This window comes from Spermophilus citellus, assembly GCF_964194105.1.
Source record: "Spermophilus citellus genome assembly, chromosome: X".
In the NCBI taxonomy this organism is placed as follows: domain Eukaryota; kingdom Metazoa; phylum Chordata; class Mammalia; order Rodentia; family Sciuridae; genus Spermophilus; species Spermophilus citellus.
The window spans coordinates 91,434,584-91,449,982 of record NC_138190.1 but is presented as its reverse complement, the minus strand read 5'-3'; the positions used below and the strand labels follow the sequence as shown (position 1 = coordinate 91,449,982).

At 35.9% G+C, this 15,399-nt stretch overlaps 1 protein-coding gene across 4 annotated transcripts in view; it reads left to right on the top strand.

Annotated features, from left to right (window-relative positions):
* The window catches only part of DIAPH2 (diaphanous related formin 2), an 813,387-nt gene that overhangs the window by 348,714 nt on the left and 449,274 nt on the right, over positions 1–15,399 (top strand). The gene's annotated exons all lie outside the window — the stretch shown is intronic.

The following is a 15,399-nucleotide window of genomic DNA, read 5'->3' as shown; positions in this document are numbered from 1 at the left end:
CTAAGTGGTTTACCCCTGAATGTAATCTGCCTCTTTTCTCTCGTAGCTTTTAATATTCTCTCCTTGTTCTGTACGTTGGCGATCTTCATAATTATATGTCTTGGAGTTGGTCTATTATGGTTTTGAATGTTTGGGGTCCTGTAGGCTTCCAGGATTTGGCAATCCATTCCATCTTTCATCTCTGGGAAGTTTTCTAGAATTATTTCATTTAATATGCTGTCCATTCCTTTGGTTTGAATCTCTGTGCCTTCTTCTATCCCTGTGACTCTCAGATTTGGTTTTTTTATGACATCCCATATCTCTTGAATAGATTGCTCGTGGGATTTAAGCATCTTTTCTGTGTTGACTATATTCTTTTCAAGTTGATAAACCTTGTCTTCATTATCTGATGTTCTGACTTCTACTTGATCAAGTCTATTTGTAATATTCTTGTTTGAGTTTTTAATTTGGTTTATAGTTTCCTGCAATTCTAGGATTATTGTTTGATTTTTTTTTTAAGATCTCTATCTCCTGGTAGAGCTCGTTCTTTGCCATTTGAATTTGTTTGTTTAATTCATTTTCAAAATATACTTTTATTTCTTGGACTTGCTGTCTCATGTCTTCTCTAATATTCCTTTCCATTCGAGTTAGGTATGCCTTGAGTTCTTTCCCTATCCCTGTTTCTGATGTTTCTATGTCCTCCTGTAGAATTGAGTTGTCTTGCATTGTTTGTAATCCTTTTTTCCCTTGTTTTCTCATGTTGTCCACGTTACTTTCCAGCTCTTTTTGATTGTCGTGTTTCTGCTCTCTTCTATAGATTTGTTTTGTTTCTGTATTACTCTGATGTCTCTCCTTTGTGTTGTTAAACTATGCCTGCTAACGTGGATTCCGCTGGGAAGGAATTCCGACGTCCGAGCTCCAGTGACGACACTACTCTGCTATGACGGGCCCCAGTCTCCTTGCCGGGGTGCCCTAATGGGGGGGTGTGACTGGATTGTCTCTCTTTGGTTTCAGCTCCCGGTCACGGCAGGCGGGCAGTCTCCAGCCACCCAGTATCACAGGCCGCAGGCAGGTGATCAGTCGCCAGCGGGTGGGCGTTCTCCTGCCGCCCAGTTACGCGGGCAGTGGGTGAACTGTCGCCGGCGGGCCTGCAGTTTACAGCTGCCCAGTCGCGAGTGCCTTGCCTCTAGTCTCCTGGTTTCTCCTGCTAGTCTTGGTTTCTCCTGTTTTGTTGTTGCAATCTGTCGGAGAGTGGCGGTGGATACTTCAGCTCTCCAAGATGGTGGCCGCTGGTTGCCTTAGTGGAGTGTCCCTTGTGGGGGATGGGACTGTACCGCTTCCTTCCCCGTCTGCAATCCCGAACTCAGCCCGGGGGTCAGTGCGGGCTTGGCTGTTGGGATACCACCGTGTTGCAGCCACTTATCTCCCTGCTTACCAGTTAATACCTTCTCTGGGGTGCCACGCCTTCTGTAGCCGCGGGGCAGGCCGCGCGAATCAGACAGCCTGGATCTCCAGGGTCACACTGTTGGCTTTTGGGATCCCCGGCACTCTGTGGTTTTGATTTTTTCTGCTTGCCCCTCCCCCAGTGCTGGCTAGACAGGTTTTGTTTTGGCTGCTGATGGGAGGCGGGGTTGAAGGTCAGGTGCCTCTAGTGCTCCTTTAGTCTTTATGCAGGCTCACTGTGATACTCCCTTCCCCTGAAAGTCTAGGAGAGATTTTATGCGAAATCCCCCTATGTATGGGGGCTGAACTGAGTGACACACACCTGTTTTGTTATTGCAATCTGTCGGAGAGTCGCGGTGGATACTTCAGTTCTCCAAGATGGTGGCCGCTGATTGCCTTAGTGGAGTGTCCCTTGTGGGGGATGGGACTGTACCGCTTCCTTCCCCGTCTGCAATCCCGAACTCAGCCCGGGGGTCAGTGCAGGCTTGGCTGGTGGGATACCACCCTGTTGCAGCCACTTATCTCCCTGCTTACTAGTTAATCCCTTCTCTGTGGCGCCACGCCTTCTGTAGCCACGGGGCAGGCCACGCGAATCAGACAGCCTGGATCTCCGGGGTCACCCTGTTGGCTTTTGGGATCTGCTTTCCTTTTCAATAGCAAACTTTTTCTTCTGCCCCTGTGAAACTTCACCTATGAAAGCAATAATGTCAATATTTATTTTAGTATTTATTATGTGCACAGGCAGTTTTAATTACTGCATCAAATGTATTCTCATGTATTCTAAAAGCTTCTATATAACTAGCAGAGTGATAGATTATACAAATATATGGTAGATCCTAGTTTTCAAGGATGTTTAGTTCAAAATTGATTTAGAAATAAAACTTAGTGTGCCTTGAGGAAACTTCTCTTTCTTTTAAACTCATTATTTATCACTATTGTTAGCTCAATTGTTGTTGACCAACTATTGCCTTTAGTGTTAGATTCTAAGATTTAGAAGAAATTACAAAAAGGATTTCTGTGGGTTATTGTTGACAATATTTATACTTTTCAAGTTGAAGTACTTATTGAGTTATTATAGAATTTTCTGTTATGTGCTATAGAGTGGTTGTTTCCAACCTTGCTAGTAGTTTCCAGAGTAACCCTGGCAGTTTTTAAGAGATTCATGTCCAGGCACCTTTCTTACAGAGATTTTGACATTCTGATTCTGTACGTAGGGATGTGGTTAAAATTCAGACTGCAAGTCAGTGAGTGAAGAGAAAGTAAATACAGAGACATTGTATCAGGTACTCTTGTAAGAAGCTTGGTAGTCTCTCTTTGTGTGTGTATGTGTGAGTGTGTGTGTGTGTGTGTGTGTGTGAGAGAGAGAGAGAGAGAGAGAGAGAGAGAGAGAGAGAGAATTTTTAATATTTATTTTTTAGTTCTCGGCGGACACAACATCTTTGTTGGTATGTGGTGCTGAGGATCGAACCCGGGCCGCACGCATGCCAGGAGAGCGCGCTACTGCTTGAGCCACATCCCCAGCCCACTTGGTAGTCTTAACAGTAAAGCCTGATAGATTGAAAAGAAGAAGGGAGTTGTGCTTCTCCTAAGAACGGGAGAATGTAAAGTTTTTGTGCATTTTATTATTACTGTTTTTTTCACATCTCAACAAGAGTACCAAACTTTACTTTTATTCTTTCAAATAAAGTCACCAAAAAAGACTAAACTGGAGCTAAAAAAGAAAGAAATGAAAAGTTTGTATACTCTCTCTCTCTCTCTTTCTCTTACCCTCTTAAATTTTTTCTAATGCTTCGATCACCTTCAGCAGAATACACTGATGTGGTTTCTGAACTAAAGAAAATTACTGCTGGAAGATAAAATTGAAACCAGTTGGAATCCGAATGGGAAAAACAGAGACAATGAAGCTCTCGTTGTTTCCCATTGAGCTCAGCCAGCAACAAACCAAATTGAGATACTCAGTAATATTTTTATGTGCATAAAGTAAGAGAACTGTATTATATAAAATTCAAAGGCTTGGTTTGTGTGTTTTTTTTTTTGTAAAACTTCCTTTTCATTTTATTATAAACCAGTGTATCCCAAGTGAAACATTACTAAACAGTGTAGCACCTTATGGGTTCTCATTCAACCCTAATAATAATGGGATTGTAGAAATAATTTTTATGATGTTATTAAGGTTAATTTACTTTGATTGGTATATTTATGTGAGAATATATGTGGAGTAAAACAAAGGATAGTTATAGTTAGGATTGACACATTTAAGAAACATGAGAAGTATAAATGTGTTTGATTATGTGAATGCTATTTGAAAATCAGAATTACCAATCAAAAATTACAGCAGGGCATTTCTAGATGCTATTTCACATGGGAAGTGTTGAGTATTTCTCACGTGTACAAAAGTAGAAACAAGAATAAATTGACCTCAGCTGCAAAAGGAAGGGTCTAAGGGACCAGACACATACGAGGTTCCTACTATGTCAGGGGTTGACAGACTATAGCCAATAGGCCAAATCCAACTAGCCAGCTATTTTTGTAAACATGATGTTATTGGAAGCCTGCCATACTCATACTTCTTGTTAATGGCTGCCTTTACACTAAAATGTCAGAGTTGAGCTGTTGCAATAGAATTTACATGTCTTACAAAGCCTAAAATATTTGCTATCTGGTCCTATACAGATAAAGTTTGATTGGGCTGGGGATGTGGCTCAAGTGGTAGCACGCTTGCCTGGCATGCGTGTGGCTCAGGTTCGATCCTCAGCACCACATACAAACAAAGATGTTGTGTCCGCTGAAAACTAAAAAAAATATTTAAAAAATTCTCTCTCTCACTCTTTCACTCTCTTTAAAAAAAGTTTGGTGACTTTTATATTATGTTACTAGAAGTATTACATGTGTGTCCCATGTATTCTAATAATGCCCCTATGAAACATGTATCAGTACACACATGGTTTAAATAATCTAAATATTCTGTAATTCAAAACTCACAGCTGCTTTCTTATTAATAACTACCTTTTCGTGGTCCTGATCACTCACTTCTCCTACTCCTAGAATTTGGCTTTATTGCTTTTCAGAGGTTCTCTTGGCTGATTCTGGGAGTCAGGAGTAGGGAGGAAGTATTCGGAAATTAGTCAGCTATTATTCTTTGGCCTGGGCTTTATCATACCTATGCTTTCTGTGAGCATATTTTTCTACTCTGCACAACCATTTTTTTTAATCCAAAGACTTCTCTGAGTCCTTGTATCCTTGACATATCTTCCTACCATCTCATTAAAGTTCTTTGGTCATAAGTTATACAAACATCAGGTTTGCAAGGCTGGACTAAGTAGGAATGGAAAGCTTCTCAAAGCATTGCTCAATTTCTATTATCTTGTCTTTACTTTTCTCTGAGACTGATAAAATGAACACCCCTTACCTCCTGCAGAGATTACTGATCACCAAACACAGAATTCCAGTTTGGACAAGTAAGGATACCAAACCATATGTTAAAAACAAAGCAACCACAGCTTTGAATTAATTTCTTACATATCTGTCTTAGTCAATTTTGTGCTGCTATAATAGAATATCTGAGTATGGATAATGTCAAAAGAACAAATTTATTTCTTATAGTTCTGAAGGATAGAAAATCCAAGTTTGAGGGGCCAGTATTTGGCAAGGTCTTCCTTGTAGTCTTATCCCATGAGAGAAGACAGCAGGGCAAGAACATGTGTGCATGCAGGAGAGAGGAAAGAAACAAAACAGGCCACAAGCATATATACACACTTCCCATGAACAGTCGTGTGTGTGTGGAAGAGAATCAAACTCATACTAATAACAAACCCATTCCTGTGATCAGGAACCCATGTCTATAATCAATTCCTAGCAATCCCTTTGTGATGTGGAGCCCTTATGAACTAATCAGCTCTTAAAGTTCCCACCACTCACGGTTGCTTGCAGGATTACATTTCCAACACATGAGATTTGGAAACACATTCAAACAACAACTATATCTTATCAGAAACATACTATGCATACACCAGTCAGTATATATAAATATTGTTGTTTTTCCCACATAAATGGTAGCATATATTTCACAGTCTATGCACTCTATTTAATTTGATATTATTTATTAAAGATCATCTTGTATCATTTCATATAGAATGGCCTTGGTCATTGATATAGCAACAGAGTAGTCCATTTAGTAAATGTTCCATAGTTTAACTGTCTTTTTGGAGAAGATTTTCACGTGTTTCAGATTTTTTGATATTATATCCAATGCCCAATGTATCACAGTTTATTCACTGTGACTCTGATTTATGAACATTTATAATCTTTTGCTATTGACAATACTAATACTTATGCCTTTTACATAAGTCTTTTTGCACTAGTAGGTGTGTGTGTTTGTGTGTGTGTATGTATGTGTGTATATATATATATATATATATATATATATATAATGATTCTCTTTTAGGCATAATTATACATACTAGTATAGGATAGTCACTGTTACAAACAGAAGACTCACAGATCCCTTGTTTTTAACTGAGCTTACATCATAGACAATATACAAATAAGTAAGGCATAATACTAATAATAGTAGTATAGACTTGTGATATGTTGGGTAGCTATAATTGCTATGGGGAAAAGTGAAGCAGGCCTAGGAAATAAGGAGTGCCAAGAGGGAGGCATTACAATATTTAATTGCCTCATCAAGAAAGATCTCTGTGAGAGGATGGCATAGAACAAGATCTAAAGATCTGAAAGAAGTGAAAGATAATCTGAGGATGATATAACATCATGTGCAAGGACTCTTCTCTATAAAGGAGGTTTGAAATATTTGAAAAAAAAAACAAGAAGGAATGTGACTGAAGTAGAATAAATGAGAGAAAAGTAGTAGGAAATGAGGTCAGAGTAGCTAAGGAGTGGGTGTGAAATAAAGTAAGGCACTCTAGACTTTTTTAAAGGTTTCAGCTTTTACTCTGAATAAGACAGGAAGCCATTGGAAGGTTTTCAGCAGAGGAATAATATTGATTAGCTAGTTGTCAGGATAAAATAAAGGTGATCTGGCATGGTGTAGACCAGTTATGTGGCCACTGAAATACCCCAGGACATACTTGATGGTGAAGAGAAGTGATCAAATCCTGGGTTTGCTGAAGAGTGGGATGTGAACTGTGTGAGAGAAGACTCACTGAAGACTCAATATTTTTTTGGCTTTAATAATTATGATTGTGTCAACATTTGTGGAGACTGAGATGAAGGAGCAATTTTGAGAGTAAGATCCAGACTTCAGTTTTGGATGTTCTAAATCTGAGAAGCTCATTATAGAAGTAGAGATATCTAAGAAATGAAAAGGAACCAGCAAAGCAGCCTCTTTTAGGAAAAGTAGTCCCAGTAGTCCCATTTGAATAAATCTCTGGTGAAATCTACAACTCTGATTTTTTTCTGCTTTTCTAGTACTGTGACCAAAAGACCTGACAAGAACAATTTTAGAAGATGAATGTTAATTTGGTGCTCACAGTTTCGGAGGTTTCTATCCATAGGTGGCTGACTCCTTTGTTCTGTGCTTGAAGTGAAGCAGAACATCATAGCTGATGGCCATAACAGAGGAAAGCTGCTCGGGAAATCCCCCCCCCCTCCCAAGAAGCAAAGAGATACTTAGATCTGTTAATCTCACCAGGGCTCTCTGGCTCATCAGGGCCAAACTTTATACCCCAGAGGCACACCCCAAATGACTCCCCTCTTCCAGCCACAGTCTACCTACATAGAGTTACCACCCAGTTAATCCCTACCAGGGAATTAATTCACTGCTTAGGTTAAGGTTCTCATAACCCAGTCACTTCACCTCTAAGCTTTTTTGCATTGTTTTACACATGGACTTTTGGAGGACACCTAATATCTAAACCACAACAACTGACTTCTAGACATGCTGAAATGTCCCTGAAACTAACACTTAAAGATCCTACATTGTCAAGGTGAGACCCTGGCTACAAATGTTTTTTCATGGAGTCTTTTTAAGCACAGTTTGCTGTGTTCTGCATAAGACTAAATTGTGTGCAAGATTTGTACCCATCTAAGATTAACCACATTATATCAGAAAAGCCTGCGTGTAATTGAGTTCCCAACTTATATCGTCGACAAGAAATGCCCTATTGGCCTAGGGTACTGGATTTTAGCATTGTATTTTATTCCTTTATGCTTTTTCTAGTATTTTTCCATATTTGATTCATCAACCTCTTGGAGTTTATTATTTGACTCATTGATTTGTGACATGAATTATGAGATTTAATATAACAGGGAGTTCTGAGTATATGGGGTAGCCAGAAAAATGTCACTTGATACTTACAAATCAAAAAGGACTGACTGTATCTTGAATAGGCACTTCCTCAAGGTTGAAGGTTAAAGGTTTACAGGAAGAACTTCAGCAAACTCGTTTGTTAAATACTAGTTTGAGGTAAGAATCAAAACCTCAGTTTGGGTTTTTAAATTGCCCCTTGACATAAGGAAAATTTGTTCCTAGAACCCTAAGACACCATTATTGGACCTTCCAAAGTATACATTACTTGCTAAGCTATGGAGGTCCATTTGAAAATATACAACGTTAGCTATGCACGTTATTAAACATAGTGTTCTGGTGACATTTAGCAGTGTTCAGTAATTGGCTTAATGAACAGGTGTACAAGTATATTAGTGATGCAGATGTTAATTTGCAGTAACATGTGCTTCCTGATTTTGTGTGTGTGTGTGTGTGGGGGGGTTCTTGTATAAACCACAACCAGTAAGATTTGTTCCTTAATTAGGAAATCATTACAAAGTATGTGTGTGTGATTCCTACCATTAGAGCCATTAGTCTTGTTTAATGTGCTCTGAACTTCAGGAACATACTTGATAATGCCATTCCTATTGCTTCAGGTACTATGCAGGTGTCAGGAGGAGACCTGCTTATTTGTAGGATATCTTAGTGTACAGCTGTACACTAAGGAAAGGGGAAAGAGGAAGTTTCATAGCTACAATATGTAGCATGTAAAAAGAGACAGAAGTACAATGTTTTATGCATATTACAGCAGATTTCCCTCTCAAGGTTTGACAAACAAACATGTTATTCTACACAAAATAGACTCACAAGCAATTGAACACAAAGTTGTGGTTCTTTCCCAAACTGAGTAATATTTACCTGCATTTTTATTATTCTCTTCCATATTGTTTGTGATACCTATCTAGGCTTGATCCTCAGGATTTCCAACACTAACAGTTTATAGAAATTGTTATGAGATTTTTTTGGTCAAAATTAGAAAACTGCAAAGGCTAATATAGTAAAATCCCATACACCAGCCACCTATAATGAACAGATGAGATCGAACAGATGTTAACATTTAGTTGTATTTACTTCAGATCTTTCCTTTTAAAGAAATAAAACATTAGAGGTAAGTTTTATGATTCCAAGGTTGTACCTATTCCGATGGAACTGCTGTTATTAATCTGCTTTGTATATATCCATCTATGAACAACACACAAGACAAGTCTCTGTAGTATTTTTAATTTAGATGAATTGAATGATATTGTACTGTGTGTGCTGTTTTCCACAACTTTTATTTTTCTTCTGTTATACTTGGGATCTGTCCTTGTTGAAATATGTAGCTATAGTAACTAAAGATGTGTTTTGTTTCCTTATATTGATATACCACAACATATTTTTATCCTATAACTCTTGGATCTGTGCATTATTTCCAATTTTTGTACTTTCATATACATTGCTTTAGTGTATATCCTTGTTTCCTTGATTGTCCTACATGTTAGGTTTTAGTTATGGTAAGCACACTTTCAAATGATTAGATGTTAGTGTGTAAGGTTGATTCCTGATTTTTACTACTGTTGTTGTTATACTCAGTTTCTTGTTAATAATGTCATCAATACTGGTATACTGAAACCTTTTTTTTTAAATTTCCAGTTATATAACTGAAATGATATTTCTTTTAATTATTTTTATTTCATTGCTCTGATTACTGGTATGCTTAGCATCTTTTCATTATTACCTACATGAACTTGGTCAGATGTTTAATTTTTTTCTCATTTGTAAAATGACCGTAATAACACCTGTCACATAAAGTGATATAAATATTAAATTAGTGCCAGATACCCACTGCAAATATTTAATTAAATGTTTGTTTTGGTGATGACTGTGGTAGGAGGGACTACTAGTACTGTTATTTTTTATATTTGCCTGTTCTGTTTGTTGTCTTTTTCCCTTGCCCATTTTTCTATCAAGTTTGTATGATATTTCCAAAAATACAAAGGCAAAGGTGATTCAAAAGAGTAAATGGAAAATAACAAATGAACTTATTGCAGCTATTACAGAACTCAGATATTCCTACCTGACATTGTCATTGTACTCACTTTAACATTATCAGGTAATTAATTGAAATTAAAATAATACCTGCTTCAATTAATTAATTAAAATTATTTTCATGTATTTAGAATCAATTATGGAATTGTATCAACATGTATAAAATTACATTGAAGTTTATGTTGATTGCAGTTCTTTTATTTGTATGATATATCTAAAATAATGGTCAAATATTTGCTTGTTGAATATATCTATAGGTATATGCATGAAATTATTACAAATTTCAATATGGTTTCGAACACTAACATTATTAACTTTCTTTTTATATATGTAGTATAGGATTTATTTATCTTTTAATTCCCCACATATTCTTTATAATATGATACAACATATCAATTGATGCTAATTCAAAAAATACTGTATTGCATAATATGAAACTAAATTATTACAAAAACAGAGAATTCACTGTGTGGCATGCGTGTATACATCTAAATTCTCTGGGTATGAATAGAGGAAATCATAAATTTTAGAAACCTTTTGGAGATATTTCCAGAATTAGTAGTTTACATATGATGATAATATTTGAGTAAATGTTATGATTTTATGCCATTGTTATGTATACTCTTGCCCAAGCTAACATATAATAGGTGTTCAACAAAAAAATTATTATTTGTTCTTTTTAGCTATATATGATACTAGAATGTATGTTGGCAAATTATACATGCATAGAGTATAACTTATTCTATTTTGTACCCTATGCTTGTGGTTGTCCATGATGCAGAGTTACACTGGTTGTGTATTCATTTACAAGGCTAAGAAAGTTATGTCCAGCCAGGTGTGGTGGCAGACTCCTGTAATCCCAGGGGCTCTGGAGGCTGTTTTTAAATCCTTTGGTAGTAGACCAAGGAATGGGACAGCAGGGTCAAATAGTAGTTCCATTACAAGTTTTCTGAGGAATCTCCATATGCTTTCCATAGTTGCACCAATTTGCAGTCCCACCAGCAATGTATGAGTGTACCTTTCTCCCCATATCTTTCCCAAAATTTATTGTTACTTGTATTCTTTTTTAAAAATATTTTTTAAATTGTCATTGTACCTTTATTTTATTCATTTAAATGTGGTGCTAAGAATCGAACCCAGTGCCTCACAAATGCTAGGCAATCGGTCTATCACTGAGCCACAACCCCTACTTGCATAATGTTTTTCAATCTCTTTTTAAAAATTTATTTTTTATATATGACAGCAGTATGCATTACAATTCATATTATGCATATATAGCACAATTTTTCATATGTTTTTTTTGTACCCACAGTTGTGTCACACCATTGGTGTCTTCATACATGTACTTAGGGTAATGATGACCATCGCATTCCACCATCTTTCCTACTCCCATGCCTTCTCCCTTCCCCTCTGACCCCATTGCCCTATCTACAGTTTATTTAATCTTCCCATGCCCCCCCAACCTCATTATGAATCAGCATCTTCAAATGAGAGAAAACATTTGACATTTTGTTTTTTGGTATTGGCTTACTTAGCATGATATTCTCCAACTCCATCTATTTACCTGCAAATGCCATGATTTTATTCTCTTTTAATGCTGACTACTATTCCATTGTGTGTGTGTGTGTGTGTGTGTGTGTGTGTGTACATCACATTTTCTTTATCCATTAATATACTGAAGGGCATCTAGGTTGGCTGTACAGTTTAGCTATTGTGAATTGTGCTGCTAAACATTAATGTGGCTGTGTCCCTGTAGTATGCTGTTTTTAAGTTCTTTGGGTATAAACTGAGTAGTGGGATAGCTAAGTCAAATAGTGGTTTCATTCTCAGTTTTCCAAGGATTTCCATACTGCTTTCCATATTGGATGCACCAATTTCCACTCCCACCAGCAATGTATGTGTATGCCCTTTTCCCCACATACTCACCAACACATATTGCTGTTTGTATTCTTAATAGCTGCCATTCTGATTGGAGTTTGATGGAATCTCAATATAGTTTTAATTTGCATTTTTCTAATTGTCAGAAGTCTTGAACATTTTTCCATATATTTTTTGACCATTTATATACTTCTGTGAAGTGTTTCTTCAGTTTTTTTGCCCATTTATTGATTGGGTTATTTTTCTGGTGTTAAGTTTTTTGAGTACTTGGTGTATCCTGGAAATTAATGCCTTAACTGAGATACTGGTGTTAAAGATTTTCTCCTATTCTGTAGGATCTCTGTTCACGTTCTTGATTGTTTCCTTTGCTGTATAGAAGCTTTTTAGTTTGATATCATCCTATTTATGGACTCTTGATTTTGTTTCCTGTTCTTTAGGAGTCTTATTTAGCAAATTGTTTCTTAAGCAGACATGTTGGAGAATTGGGCCTACTTTTTCTTCTAGTAATAGCAGAGTTTCTGGCCTAATGCCTAGGTCCTTGATCCACTTAGAGCAGACTTTTTGTGCAGTGTGAGTGTGTATATTGATTCTATTGTAGCAAACTATCTCACTAGAACTTTGAGATAAATTAGTTATACATATTTAATTAGAATTTATGGTTAGATATTACTGTGTGAAACATCCAGTTACTCACTTAGAATATCTTAATATTTGCTACAAATTATAAACATTTTTGTCACATGGTCTGTGTATCCATTGGGATAGCAAAATTTGATAGCAGATTTCTCAACATTTGCCTAAATTAGTTTGGGAAAATATATAACCATGTTTATTTTATTTGTGTCGATGAACATCCCTCAGTTGTAAAGGAATAAATTTATAGTACCATTGCTTATAAAAATCCATGCATTAAAGGAAAGATGATAATACTCAGTGAGCATTTTATCTTAGATAATGAGTATCTTGATGTTAACGTATCTCTAAAAATAATACAAATGTCTTTATTATTAGCATCATTATCTTCCTAGAAGACACTATTTTATAATGTTTCATTATTATTCTGTCGATTAGAAGTGCCAGTTTAAGCACTTGAATTAATTTGACCCATTGGATTCAAACCTAGTTTCAATATGTTTTTTCATTTGCACTGGGAGATCACATTTGACTGGAGGCATTGCTGAGTACCTCAGGACCTTAGGACAGTTGATGACAAAGACAATTCTTGATATTTTTGTACTAAAACTTTTTTTTAAAAAGTCTTCAGTCAATTCTAAGTAATTTCAATTAATTATAGAATTACTATAATCATTTATTTCAAGTTTTGTAAGCATTAGAAATCTACATAGAGTAAAATCATTCTATTACAAATGACATTTTGGAGGTATTATGAATTCAGGCGATTTTTAACATGAAATTTTCAATTCTATACAGATATTTGATGTTTCATTGTTATTCTTTGAACTCTCTATCTAACTCTGTGATTGTGATCCCTGGAGGAATACTTTTTAAAACAAAAAGCCAAAGGCAATAATAGCCACCAGTCAATTAGCTACTTATCATGGTAAAAACATGATTGTTTTAGAAAGCATGTCTAGTTAAAGAACTATTTTAAGCTTGCTTTTACTATAGTTATTCTCAAAGCAGCAGTTCTCACTCATGGAATTCCTGTTTGAACCCAGGATTTAAGCCAAGTTGTATAACACAAGGATTCCAAAAGATTCCAAAAGCAAAACTGTGACTATTGATATTTAGGATGACAAAGTCTAATTTTAAACAATTTGTTCATTTGAAAAGGGGAAAGGATAGACTATATTTTAATGAAAACATGCATAAGTATGAAGTCATGTATTGAGCATTATTTATGCCTAGGTTAGCCAGGAGTCTGTTTACTGAATATTCTTAATATCGTCTTCATGCTATAGCATTTTCAACTCATATGTACTTGGATACTTAGTCTCTCATACTGGAGATTGAGGTGTACAAAGAAATTAGGATACTTTTCTTCACTATTTCTGTGGATTCTAAAATTTGCAAATGCTTCCAGCAGTAATGTCAACATGATTAAGATGTTTTCATAGACAGAAGAAATGACTGTTGAAATGTGATTTCTTCATATACAGTTGTCTTAAGAAACTTAGGGTGTCTGAGAGTGGCTGGAAAATTAGAATAACTAAAATGTGAGGATCACATAGGTGAGACACTGTGCCCTTAGAATGATCCTTTGAGGAACATTTGAGTTGATTTTATGTGTCTATGTATGTGATGCTGTGGATTGAACACAGGCTAGCCTAAAGCTCTACCACTGAGCTATATCCCCAATCCTAGTGGTGGATTTTGAAAGAAATAACATTAAATATAGTTATTCTTTGAGTAATAGCAGTGACTTTGTGTTGAGTTAGCATGGAAACTATTTGCTACCTCTTATAAAATGATAATTTTCCAGTGTAATTATTATCTAGTCTCCTGAGACTATATATCATTTTTAGATTGGTTAAGTCCGGTAAAGCTTAGCATTATTAAGAATTTAGTTATTTAGGTGTCTTATTTTGTCTTTTATTTCTCTGCTTAGTTGTGTGTATTTTACACCATTCAAACAAAGATAATCTTAATAGACTTGCAATACCTTCATGCATTTAATGCCATGCTGAGATTTTTTTCCCAGATGCCAATGTTCATGAGTACATTGTCTTTGAAAAAAATTTACTATACTAGTAACTTTCCCCTAAGAGAAAAAAAGTTACTTGTAGTATCCTTCACAAGTTTTAGATCATAGTTAAATTTGTTTTTTTTTAATTTATTTGTTTTAGTTTTTGCATAGTACTTGGGATTGAACCCTGGGCTTCCTTCCTACATGATAGGCAATTCAGCTAACATGGATCTACACATCCAGCCCTGAAGTTATATTTTTAACAGTGCAAAGAAATAGCACAATTGTGGCCCTAGGAATCACTTATACAATTGAGCATCACTCATTTGAGGACAAATGCCTATCAGTGTACTTGATTGAGAAAAAAATTGTCCCTTTTACTTTTCTCACATAATTTGATGGTCCCATTAACCACAACACTATTTTTATAACGGAAGCTGTAAACTGCCAATACTTTAGGACAATGATAGTTGAAGAGGTTCTGTACAGGAAGGGTTTATGGATTTGACTTCTTCCTTATTTATTCATGTAAGGTTTTTACATAGTTTTCTGTGCTGGCTTCTTTGGAAGGTGTACTGATAGAGATTATGGATAGGTAAAGCCACTCCTGAGCATTACTACTCCTTACAGTTTTTCAGTTTTTTTAAGTCCCTATGACCATTTGAATTAAAATGTGACCTGAGGAATTCAAAAGTAAACATTTGCTTGAAACAAAACAAACAGTATTTCAAAAATGGGGAAGGAGACAAGGCTAACTTAATCAAAAGACCATCACTTTGAGGTTCAACACACACACACACACACACACAATGCTACTGTTTTTATTTTATTTATTTATTTTTGAGACAGTGTCTTGCTAAGTTGATGAGGCTGATTTGGAACTTGAAATCCCCCTGTATCAGTCTTGCTGGTTAATAGGATTACAGGCATGTGCCACAACATCCTGAATTATACCTGCTCTTCAAAATAGACTCAGCTGGAAATTTTTTTATGGCTACCTGTTTATCAATTAAGTTACCTTAGGTTCTTTAAAGCATTTTCACTGAATTAAAGAAATTTTTGCATATTTTAGAAGAAATCTTTATCTTCCTTTTTTCTCACTTAGTCCAAATTAGTGAGATTTTATTATATATTTAAT